The 13,566-nt window shown below is 36.3% G+C and overlaps 1 non-coding gene across 1 annotated transcript; it reads right to left on the reverse strand.

The window, feature by feature from the left end:
• Positions 1-13,042: 13,042 nt before the first annotated feature.
• Positions 13,043-13,232, reverse strand: LOC145277200 (U2 spliceosomal RNA). The gene has a single exon (XR_013868121.1). It is a non-coding gene; the product is annotated as a U2 spliceosomal RNA (small nuclear RNA).
• Between the last annotated feature and the right edge of the window lie 334 nt (positions 13,233-13,566).

Consider the following 13,566-nt stretch of genomic DNA (forward strand, 5'->3'; position numbering starts at 1 on the left):
AAACTAATTTCTAAAAGGGGCTGACATAATTATTTATTATAATAATTATTAACTATATATATGTATATATAAATATTATTAACTATATATATATATAATATATATATATATATATATATATAACGAGAGAAAGAAAAATTTCACTTTTTATAATTAAGCCAATGATGAAAGATCTCATACCAGTTTTCTCTCTTTTTACTATTAGGTCCTATGTGACTGGGGACAGTCTTCTCTTTGGGCTACTGCACTGCCCGAAAAAAAAAACAATTTTCATTATTTCAGCTGTTTTGAAGACTTTCCAATCAAATTATATGCATCATCCCGCTGGACTTATTTTGGAACTCATTCTTTCTAAAAACACTATTTTGCATTTCGGATTAACTGGAAAGGATTTTCATGTAAGCTGAAATATTATGCGCGGTTTGTTTTTATATATATATTTTTACTTATCCAACATTGTTCACATTTGTATTTCGCAATTTATAACTACAACAAATTGCGGTTTCACTTAATGCCTTAACTAGCAACTTCTAGCATTGCTACAAATATAATTTGCTGATTTCTTTATGTCCTCTGATGAGAAGAATAACAAGAATAGCATTCTTAGAAACTCCGCGGAATAAGGACTTTGTAAATTGTTTTTTGGGGTATTCGGTCGAACAATAAATTTTGATTGTAAATTTCAACTTACAGTTTTAATTTTCTTTCTCTTATAATAAGCTCTACTCTCTATTGCGTATTGAGCTTTTTTAATTCGGTTGGGATTAAATTTTCTATTTATGAATACTGTTATTTTTATTAGTTTAAAGTTTACCATTGCGTATATCAGGTAAACACTACATCCCTTTGTTTTCATTAATATATATATATATATATATATATATATATATATATATATATATATATATACCGTGAGACTCCTTCATTTTTTTTTATTTGTTTCTCCGAATAACTTATTCTCCTTCACCTGTCCAATTTATCTTTCCAACAAATCTCCTGCGCAGACATATTACAATGTGACATGCACGCATGCGCTCACACCTTTCCTCCCCCTTCTCCTACATCCTCCGTCCAACACTCATACGTCTTCTAGCAAGTAATAATCGTCTTCCATCTGCAAGTAGCCACACCTCACTGATCTCACTTTTATTTCCCCCAGGTTCAGTTGGAACTGGAATTATTGTGTCAGTCCTATATAGTCACCATTTACTATCGCTCCCTTTCCCTCCTCCGATAACTCTCACGTTTCCATCTGCCTATTCTCAGACAAGGAAAAGCTGTCCAAAATTTGGAAAGTCCCTTGACACCCATTTCGCGGCCGTACAAGTTATTGGCTGTATCATTTTGTTCTGCAGCCTCATACAAGGATGCCCATAATATCCTGCCAATAAAGGGATATAAACCATTTCGGTACAATAAAAACTACGTCAAGTTTATTGTTAGATGCAGAAAAGGAGAACGGTTTGAGAGATGTCAAAGTCTGTTATTGGCTTAACAAGATCACATGTCCAGGAGGAGGAAGAGGTTTGAAATAGCAGTTAATACGAAGCAGTGTGAATAGTTGGTTGGCCACGGAGAGCATATCCTCAAGGCCAGCCTGGAAAAAAAGGCAAAGGCCGTGTAAAGTTTGGGAAATGTATTATACACTCAAATCAACGTAAAGTTGTAGAATTAAATAAACGAATCTGTTATTAGTAGTACGCGTGGAAATTCCATGGAATGAGAAATATATTGGATCAACGAATGTTTTTATTAATTATTTGGTTAAGTTTGTTTATTTTTCTTTTTGAACAAAAAAACTTATAACTCATAAATACAAATTTATTAACATTTCTATAAAAATAGTATCCATTATATTTTAAGTACTAATAAATATTCAGAAAGTAATATTGTGCTACATAGTTCAATACAAATAATAAAATCACATTGTAAGAGATAATCTTTAATTTACTCCTTCAGTCCAGCACCTCTTTACAGATATCGTCCTTCCCCCCCCCTGTGTTTTCAAATGTTCCCATTTTTTACATAACGTTGCACTGACTTCTTTCTTATTAAAGAATAGCTCTTCATCGAAATTACTGCCAGTTTCTTTCTAATGATATACAAAAACGAAGCTACATCGAAGGAAGTCGCTCTTATATTTTTGTCTTCCAGATTATCCATTTCACTGTTAAATTGAATGAATTTGACCTTTTTTGAAGAAGTTTGGTTCAAATAATAACATATGGACTAAGGAAAGAACAAGCAGAATATTATTATTATTATTATTATTATTATTATTATTATTAATAGTAGACGCTAATGATGAAAGCAGTTGAAATTTTGAGGAAAATCCTCAAATGCAGAAACTAACCCACATAAACTACAAACATGAAGCAGCCACAACAGAAGTAAAGCAAAAAGATTGAAGGAACACTAGATGAACTCGGGGGACCTGACCTTCCCCTTCTACTCTCCCAAAATTTGCTAATATCACGCAAAATAGTCATGAAGGTCAAGGAGGATTGAAAGACTAAAGAGATAGAGCACTATCCAGACACTCACTAATAAGTGAGTGGCTTCCAGGCCATAGTTTGGAGATCCGTGCTCTAGGGGGGGGGGGAGCAAAAGTGGTTGTCTTAATAACTTCCACAACTTTACCAATCCCAAAATTTGGTTCATCGACGGTTTCGATATTTTTGGCATAATTATTCTGGACATGATCATAAAGATTTGGATGATTATATTTATAGCCAGGGGCGATAAGAACAAAGCAATCAAGTACCTGAATCATTGTATAAAATATACTGAATTTCATTGAATTTTTCGGTTATAACTTTTCGCCTTAACACAAGAGAAGAACTATTGTTAACCATGATTGTATTAATACTTCCATTGTTTACCTGGAATCTGTTGCAATTCAAAACTTCTCTGAATTGATATCCGTAATTTTTGCTCAGGAAATCGCTCAAGACAAGGCATGAAGTTACTTGATGTAATGAACTAATAAGAATGAAAGCTGATTATTGCTTATTGGCCTTAATCTCGAAAAGACTAAGGTTGCAGATAAAAAGAAAACAGTAAGCAGCAAAAGAGTTCCATAACTTTGTAGTCTGAGGAATGCATGCCATAATAGTAATTGCAGAAAAGACGGAGACTAGCAACACCACGTCTCTGAGAGAGAGGTCGCAGTGAATAAAAAAGTGTGATGTCAATCAAATTACAGATACGTTTCTACAATTTATCAAGAACCTTCAAATGAGACAGATTCGCCAACCCAGATATGGCAACAGTACTCCATATAAGGTCTTATAGCAGATTCGCAGGTATAGAGAATTGTCTCGGGTGTGAGAAAATGGTTAGAATGATAGAGAGAACTGATTTTACGGGACGCAGAAAGAGCAATGGATCTAATATATGAACTCCAAGAAAGATTTGATGAGAAAGAAAGACCAAGATGTTTTAGAATAAATTTCTCAAGAGCAAAGCAATTCATAAAAATCTCAGGAATTGTTTTATCGTTATTTTCATGGCAGGTGCTCGTCTGAACTCCAATTCCTGGTCCCCCCTCGCCAATCCTTCACGAAAAACACCCGTCTAGCTGAATCCACTGTGAAAAATTTCCCCCACTCTATATCTGTGCCTAAATCAAAACGCGGATTCCATGAACAAAGCTTCTTTCTTAGAACTGCACGCTTGTGGAACTCTGTTCCGTCTGCCTGCTTCCCCCCGGACTACAACTTGGATGTCTTCAAGTCTAATGTTAACAAATTCCTAATGAACCGCCCCCTTAAGTGAACAGTCCATCAAATCTCCACACTAACGTAATGTACTTGCAATAACCCTTATCCCTGAGTGGCTTCCGGGCCTTGATAAGTGGTGATCACTGTGTAAAAAAAAAAAAAAAAAAGAGGCACGTCTACGATTGAAAAACAATAGCTGAGTTTTAACAGGATTAAATAAACAAGCAATTGCTTATCCCAATCCATAATTGAACCCTGATTAACTTCTAGATCAACTGCATATTTTAACTGATCAAAAAAAGATGGGTGAGAAGCAATACCAGAATAGAAATTGGTGTCATTGGTATGGCTGTGACAACGGCATATTCTTTTCATTCTTTTGACTCTGAAGTACATATCCAACACAGTTAGACACAATTAATCATATGAGAACCACATCCGTCTATATAAAACCATATAAGATATTAACAGATATATACTCAAGAGTCAAAACAATGGAAAGAATATTGTATTGTCAGAGCCCTAGTCATCAGCATAAATGTTGATTTTCTGATAATATTCTCTGGAAGGTCATTTATATAGAGAAGAAACAATGTTCGGCCTAGAATAGAGCCTTAAGAAACACTGGCATTGATAGTAAAATTAAATAAAGCTACTCCATCAGGAGTTATTATTCGAGGGGATAGTTCAACAAGAACTTGTTTGTATTGGATTGAACACGACCATGTTGTATTCAGCTGAAAAGCAAGCCAGTGGAACAGAGTTCCAGAGGAGGGTAGTTCTAGAAAAGAAGCTTCGTTCATGGAATTTGCGTTTAGATTTAAGCACAAATAGAGTCGAGGGAATTGTTGATAGTCGCTGTAGCTAGACGAAAGTTTTTTTTATGAAATTTTGGCAGAGCGACCTGGATGGAAGCTTAGATAAGCGCTTAACATGAGAATAAATAAATGAAATATATTTCTTAATTACTTTGGTGGCCCTGAGGTAGAAGCTCAGCAAATAGAGCAAAATGTGGCGTCATGGTTGGGTTCAGATTTCATCACCGGCAGGAATTGTTACCTACACTGATAATTGCGTAAGCATGAAACTTTAGTGTCTGTAGGTATAAATGAATAATTATTACTTAATTATAATATATATATATATATATATATATATATATATATATATATATAATTTTTAGACCTTTTGGAGTAAAATTTAATCAAACTTTGTGTCTGTAGGCCGTGCAAGATATAGTATCTGTGTTCAGCTAGAGAGGAATGGGCTGGGAGGAAAATAAAGAGGTTTGAGGAGAGGGAAGAGGAAACAATAAGGGGCAAAAGAAAAAGATAGGGAGATAAAAGTTTTAATAGAAGTATGTTAAATATTTGCCCCTGGCAATGCCGAGTAGCCCTGCTAGTCTGCAATAATATCGATAACTTAACAAACATAACAAAAACATGCCACATCACTCATCGGAATTTTTTGAGAGTACGACAATTATTAGCCAATATATGACGTTTTCTGCTTTCCTTTTCAAAAAAAGTGTCAAATGATGATGTGAGTGTTGTGTTGAGTTTTAATTTTAAAAAGTTCCATAGATAAAACAGTTATGAATATATGATTTGTCGAAAACAAGATAACGCATAAACTGGTGTCGGATTACAGGTCTCATGCAATCAGATCCGGCTAAACAGAAAACAAAAGCCCAATTAATGGTGAAAAACCCCCAAAGAAAACAGTAAATTGAACACAGACTAATTTATCTTCGTTTACTATCTCTCCATCTTCTATAATATAAATCTCACCTGTCTGTTTACATGTATGTATGTATGTATGTATGTATGTATGTATGTATGTATGTATGTATGTATGTATGCCTAAAACTTTCGACAGAGGCGACGGATTTCCACGAGATCGGTATCATTTTGAAGCTCGGGGTCTCGGACGAAAAATATCGAGAAATAAGCCAAAAATCATTAATTACTTCACCCATAACTGGGCAATTTTCTACAAGGAGGGGTCGATTTTTTGCGAGCCATTTTTCTAGGTCATCGTATCGGTTGGATTGACTTTGCCTAATTTTAACGTTCTGAACTTCCGGTCGCGTCATGGAATAGAGAGCAGTGGGGGAGGGCTGAATGGGGCTGTTATTAATGATACTACAATTGGGCTGTAATAGGCTGGAAACTGTTTGCGGAGAAGGAGAGGATAGTTCATTTGTTCTATGTCACCAGTCGAACCTCTGCATAGGGTTGCTCGCCCTGCTTGATCTACAGTTTGGCAGGCGTCGATGGAACTGATGAATGGATGCTTGGGATGGTTGATACGTGACCACCGGCTGGCATTTAGCCTTATCCTGGGATAGGGTTGTGAAGGTAAGGAACTGGAGTTGGAGCTGGCACTTCATGTTATCTGCCTTGCCCTTTGTTGGTTCTAATGACTGCCGGCTTCTGCAATGGATTTCACCGCTGATAAGTTTTACCAGGTATGACTTTGGCTCGGAAGCAATCTGCACAATCTTACCAGGTTCTCAGAAACTGATTCTTTTTTTCCAAATTATGAACCTGTTTACCGGTATGTAACTGTGTGTGTTGATGGTTATTCTTTCGATCATTTTTGTTTGTTTGTTTCTTTCTTCTTTGCTTTTCTCCAGCTCTACCCTTGTTTGTTCATCCTCTAGTTGTTGTTTTGATACCAGTGGGGGTCCTCATGAGTCATCCATTCCGTAACTCTGCTGGGGATTTGATTTGAGCTGATAGTGATGTATACTACCTCCCGGAACGCCTCGTTGTGGGAACAAGGGTTTCATTTGTCGAATGTCTGCAGTTGATGTGGTCGAGTAGAGATGTCATATGAAGGAACTGCAGCTGTTATGGTCCCCCAATTTCTTGTCTTCCATAGTAAAGGTGTCTGTACTGACATACACGCTGGTGTTGTGTTTCTGATGGAATATTGGGTTGGTAGTTCGGGCATGTGGAACAGTTTCTAATTCGTTCGTCTATGTTCTTGTTGATACCGACCCAGAAAACTTCTGTTTGGGCCAGTAAACATGCTTTCTCTATCACCTATTGAATGTAGTTGTTGCAGCATGTCGGGTTGCTGGGTTATAATGATTTTATTGCCTTTAAGAAGTATCCCATCCTGGAGCCCAGTTTCGTCCCTATAGTTCCAGAAAACTTGTACATGAGTGGCAGTTGGATCGATTTACTGACCAACAAGACATAGCGGTGTTTTTTGTGGACTTAATGTTCAGTCCAAAAATGAAGGTCCTGGATATGACCTTAAACTATATCCAGTGGTGAGGCCCCAGCTTGCAGGCTTTGGGGAGTGTGGAGCCACCCTTTAATTGCCATTGCTCCCAGGTCCACTCTGACCCGGAGTGATAGTACCTGTTAGGGTCCCAACTATGGGTTAAATAGAAACCGACTTGAAAACAAGAAATATATTGTATTAAAAAAAATTTCTTCAAAATCTTTGGATTCGGCATTAAATAACTTGAAAAGGGTTTTAATATGCCGTAAAACAACCAACCAAAAATGAAAAGGTTGACCAGAAGGGTTTTCTCGACGGGGGGATCGTACTCGCACTGTTTCATTATTTGCCTTAATCCTTTCGAAAATGCGTGGGCTGGTTGGTCACTGTAGGAGTTGGTATCTCGAGACGCGAAAATTTAATCTCGGTTCTATGTATGAAATTTCTTGATGTAGTTTTCTATATTACGCGCTTCACTTAACTCAAATTCCAAAGTGTCAATCTTGCCCTTCAATACTCGACCACAGCAACAGATAATTCACGTTTACCTCCTCACTTATGACTTTGATAGGTCCGTTAAAATGCAACATAACCTCTGGAACAAATCTGTCAAAATCATTTAGTAAATTGCTACTCTGCTAATTTATAGAAGGAGTAGTTATTTTACAGGGCATTGTTGATAAAGAGAATTATCACACCTTGAAGAAATTATTTTTTTTATTGATTCACAAAATTGAATGATGGGCATACGGTATTTGTTTACAATGAGTGGCAGAGCAGTATTTTGTTTGTGTTGTTCGCTTTTATAAAAATAACTATCCTTAGTGTCAAGCGTTGCTCGGGTGTTTGGAGGTGTGTGTTGGGTAAAAAAAAAAAAATAAAAATAAGTGGTAGTAGGCAGGCAGGCTCGATGCCGTACCGGGAAGGATGAAAAGAACGTGAAAAAAAAGTGACATCTTTGCCGTTGCGTCCATCGCCAAACTGGAAGTAGCGAAGGTTTAAATTAAGGCTAGTGAATCGAAAAGAGGGGATGATTTTCGAAAATATCGCCGAACAAAAGCGACCCCTCCTTGTAGAAAAGTGCCGAGTTGAGAGTGAAGGAATTAATGTTTTTAGTCATATTTGGCGTCTGAAGGGTCGAGCTTCAAACCGATACCGATCTCGTGAGAATCCGTCGCCTTTGTTAAAAATTTTAGGCAGACATACAAATATGCTAACATACATACATACTTTAAACAGAAAGGTGAGATTTATATTATAGATAACAATATAGTAACGGATCACCTACTTTACAAAATTTTGACGTTCTTTGACAGTGTTTCTCCGCTCGTTTTCTTTTTCCTTTTTTTCTTTTCTTTGATGTATTCTGTCCCTCTGTCTATGACTTCGCACATTTCCTTACTGTTGAAGTTCCTTGGTTTACACTTTTATTTACACCGTAATTAATAAAACATGTTTTTGAGTTCATGTGTAGTGTCCCCACGTGTTTAGACTGATTACTCGATTGTTGTTGTTTCCTTTCTTTTTTTCCGTTTGTTTTGAATTTCGACTATAACCCTACATGTCTGTAAATTATTTTGCAACCACTTCTCCTTGTGATATTAATACGTGCGGATGGTAAGGAATTAGACGAGGATGTGAGGAGACTGAAATGGAATAAGTTTTATTAACAAACCGGAACTGCTCGACAGTGAGCCCTAAGCCGGAAGATGGATATGGGAGAGAAGTAGAAGTACTGGATAGGGCTGTTATTACTGATACTACAACATGTGCCTGGCAGTGTTCTTAGATATGTTTTGTGTCGGAATGTCTTTGATAAGTATCAATAATCGAAATAATCCTATGAAAGAAGGAACAGGCGATTTTTACCAAAGTTAACACCTTACACAGTTTAACATCACAAGTGCATTTGAGAACTTTTATTCCTACAAAAGCCGAAAGTAGATTCTTTGATACAACAGGGGCGCGTTCGAAATGAATGTTGCTATTTAAAGTACAATTAAACCATGATACTTGAATTTTGCATTTTAAAATTAATTGAAGCTATTACATACAAAATTCAAAATAAACAGTAAGTTCTCTACAGTGCAATGTAGCCTACAATGTATTGTGGACTAAGTCACTGCGAGAAACATCTTAAGCTTCCTCCCGGTGCAACACGACGGATCCCTAACTAGAGCAGACAATCAGTCGATTTGAGTGAAACATGGGCGATTTGACTGATTTTAATGACAATAAAAATATGAGTGTGAAATATTTAGTCATCATCACTCAATCCTGTACAACGTCGGATCTCCTTGCTAGTTTGTGCTAAATTACTAGCTAACGTTTAGTGACACTCTTCTGGAAGTTAAAAGTTCTATCCTAAGTGTCAGCGATATGAAGAATACACTTGCTAATTACTTAAAACTTCTACCCGGTCATGGCTGATGGAACGATAGCATACTACTAAAAAGAACCTACTTAGTGGCAAGCAATATGGCTTCCGTCCCGCAAGATCTACAGCTGATGTGCTGACTGTAATCTCAAGGATCAGTGAATTTATCGACGGATGTTTCCTCTCTAGAGCAATAGTTCTTGACATATCAATGGCGTTTGATAGGGTTTAGCATAAAGGTTTACTTAACAAGATTTCCAACTCTGGAATATTAAAAATGTCTTCTTAACCCTTGAATATTTTCTCTCCGATAGGTTTATACTATTTAATGGTCGATGAGCAAAATTTGGAAGCTCAAAGTATCAATGCAGAATCAATCCTGGGCCCAGCTCTCTTTATCTTCAATAATCTCCGAAACTACATTCTAAGTTCATTTGTCAACACATATGCAGACGACACTACCATCTATGGCAACACTTCAAAGGTCAACAACGACTAAAATTTCTATCTCTCTCATGTGCCCTTGAGCATGTGATGCAATGGAGAAAAAGGTGACTGGTTAATATTATCGCATCCAAAACTAATTTATTTTTCATCACTAACGCACTAATCCCCACCTGGTCCCAGTTGATGTGAATAGTTCTAGTCTCAACGAAGCACTCTGACTTTCACTTCTGACCTAAAGTAGATGTTAATCAAATATGCTGCCAAGGTTGCTGGAAAAAATATTTTCGCCGTTCTACCGCTCTAGAAAATATCTCATTACCGACGCAATCCTCTACTCGTGTATGAGTCAAATATTTTATAAAATGGAGTAATTCTGCCACATCTGTGGAGAAACCGCTTCAAGCACCGTATTCTGTCTTGACAGAGTTAAAAATCGGCTTCAATATCGAATAGGAGATGGCGTTTTCTCATCCCCGCAACCTCTTTCTCACTAAAGAGACGTTGTGAGTTTGGCTCTTCTCTTTCTTTATTTTCACGGCAGGTGCTCGTTGGAGCTTCAATCCATGGCTCCCCCCCACATGCCTTTAACATAAAGCACTCGTTTAGCTAAAACCACTATCAACAATGTCATCCACTCCCAATTTGTGCCTATATCTAAACTCAAATTCCATAAACAAATCTTCTTTCCTAGGACTGGCAAGCTGTGGAACTTTGTTCCGCTATCCTGTTTTCCGACTGACTACAACATGGTCGTCTTCGGGTCCAATGTAAATAATTTCTTCTTGAGCTGTCCTCTTAAATAATCAAATTTTAACCAATTTCTGTCACCGTACATGCATTAACCCTTATCTTCGAGTGGCCTTTGGGCCTTAATTATTGGTGATTTTCATGTAAAAAAAAAAATGACTAAATAAATAAATGAAGCGTTTCATTCACATTCTTAAGTTAAATAAGATAGACCTAAAGAAAATCGAAGGTACATCGGCTGAAACGTTGTGCGAATAACACTTAAGATGAAAACAGTAGTTCGAATAATTCAAATAATCCAAATCCTCATCTCAAAAACTTGGGAATCTAATTTTTGGATTTCTCGCGATTCTTCTTGGGTGGCTTTTGACTGATATTGAATTAGATTTTCTTCCTTATCTCCAACTACCCTAAGCTTTACCCCACCCCCCTACTCCCACCCTTAGAAAAAACTCACTTTCTGTACTCCCCACCCCCGGTAATCAGTAAAGAAGCTGAGAAGCAAACTAAAGGATGATACGCACACACGTATATACACACACACACACACACACACATATATATATTCACGTATACACACACACACACACATATATATTCACATGATACATACATACGCACACTACACATATACACATACTACACATACACACACATATGTATATATACACGTAAACACATACACCATATATATATATATATATATATATATATATATATATATATATATATATATAGTGTGTGTGTGTGTGTGTGTTTACGTGTATATATACATATGTATGTGTAGTGTATATATATGAATCTGGAGAAGTTTCTTGTTCATGATATCTTTTTACAAGAGTCTTCCCGTGACCTCATTTTTTTGTCATTTTCTTGTCACCCATCCAGTCACCCCCCCCCCCCCAAAAAAAATATTTAGAGTTAACTTTTCAAAAAAAAACGTACCATTCACTTTGATACTCAGAAGAAGTGGGATACAATTGGTTTTGACTCTTTATTTTGTTTCTTTCTTAAGAAGGAAACTACCCTGTTAACATCAGATTGCTTAGTTTCCATCGAATGTCCTTTCTTAGTCGACTCGGTAAGGTGTATCAAAATTTTGGAGGAATTTTTGACACCCCTAACAGAAAACTGCGAATAAAATATAAAAAACAACTCGTAATTTCTCTTTTTAAAGTGGGTTGTTTATTTTCTGTATGGAATATACTTCCAAAATAAACGATTAAAGTTGTTTAAAAAATAATAGAAATATTATTTAAAAAAAAACAACAACAGTGTTTACAAAGTGCCTGCGCGCGTTCAACCAGACATTTTTTTTTTTACATATGAAATCAATTGAATTTTACGAGTGAAATTTTTTTCAATTTTTAAACTTAAAAAAATCTATCAAAATTTTACTTTGCAATTAGGTTGGTTGGTTGTTTTTGTTTTATGGCATATCAACTCTTTTTGGGTTGTTTAATGCCGAATCCAAAGATGCATAAATTCAAACTCTTGATATTTGCTGAATGTTTACTACGTATTGAAAAATGTTTACTACGTATTGAAAAATGTTTATTACGTATTGAAAAATAAATGAAAAAGCATACTTTGCTCATATGTGTTATGTGTAAACTATTTGAAAGATTATTATGGAAATATTCACAAGTGTAATTTTGTCACGCGTCTAACATATTAATGCGGAATGTATTTGTAATCATGATTCTACAAAATAAGATGTAGTTTTTGTATTTTCCTTATTTACAAAAGTCCTTTATCTTTTCTATAAATCAGTTATTCGAAGAATAAATTCAGTTTAAAAGTCATAGAATTTATGGATTTTGTTTATTTTGTAATTAGGTTGGTTGGTTGTTTTTGTTTTACGGCATATCAATCCTTTTCAGGTTATTTAATTCCGAATTCAAAGATTTTGAAGAAAAATTTCTTAATAAAATATATTTGTTGTTTTCAGTCGGCTTCTATTTAACCCATAGTTGGGACCCTAACAGGTACTATCACTCCGGGTCAGAGTGGATCTGGGAGCAATGGTAATTAAAGGGTTGCTCCACAATCCCCAAAGCCCGCAAGCTGGGGCCTCACCACTGGATATAGTTTAAGCTCATATCTAGGATCCAATGATGAGGAAAACTGTTTAAAAGATGTAAATAGTAGAAATAAGAATAATACATTGCCACAGAAACGGGATAAAATACTAAAAAAAAATTATGCCCATAAATGTTTGGCCTTATAATAATTGTGATTATGTGAAATAGAATGGATGCATAAGGGGGGGAGAAGTCAACTGTTGTATGTTATAAGGTAAACTGATATCCCTTATTTCATGAATTAATAGACTTACCCAGACACTAAATACAGTTAGAACTAAACCGTCGTGGGCAGCGATGCCTCAGAATTATGACGTGTACTTTTGTAACATACTTTTGTTAATGCATTGTTTGCTGATTTTACCATTGTGTTTGTCTTGATGGTTCTTATTTATTTGCTTCCCACCCCACCCCACCCAGGCAGAGTTAGATATAAGGTCGGTTTTTAATGTGGAGAAAATCTACCTCCCTAAAAAGGGCCACTCTGGATAGGAACAAAAATAAAACTTGTCTTAGTCATAAAGGATTTTTCCTCCATTTATCGAGGACAGAAAATGTGAAGTGTAGTATAAGAACAGATACTACACTTTGTTCCTAGCCAAAAGGCCAAGAAACGGTATTGAGTTCTCTCGCACTGCAAAAACTTATACACCAGGGTCGGAAAGTGGAATTGAGAAGTCAGTGCGGCAGAGGAGGGGCATTAACCTGCCAAAAGTGCCTGGGTAGTCTCGTCAGCATTCCTTGGTGAGGGCGTCTTAGGCGATTTGCAATAAACTAACTCGCTTCTCAAAGAGAGAAGGCAAAGCTTGGGAGGGTGAACCGCCTAAAACTGCACATAACTAAACAACCACCGCAAATAAGCAGGGACTAGATAATTACAGGAATGGTCTCTGTTGATTTTGGAGGCCCAAGATAAAAATCCCTAGCCAAAAGGCCAAAGAACAATAAAATT

Source organism: Euprymna scolopes, chromosome 5 (assembly GCF_053919585.1).
Source record: "Euprymna scolopes isolate OS-2025 chromosome 5, ASM5391958v1, whole genome shotgun sequence".
NCBI classification, from domain to species: Eukaryota; Metazoa; Mollusca; class Cephalopoda; order Sepiida; family Sepiolidae; genus Euprymna; species Euprymna scolopes.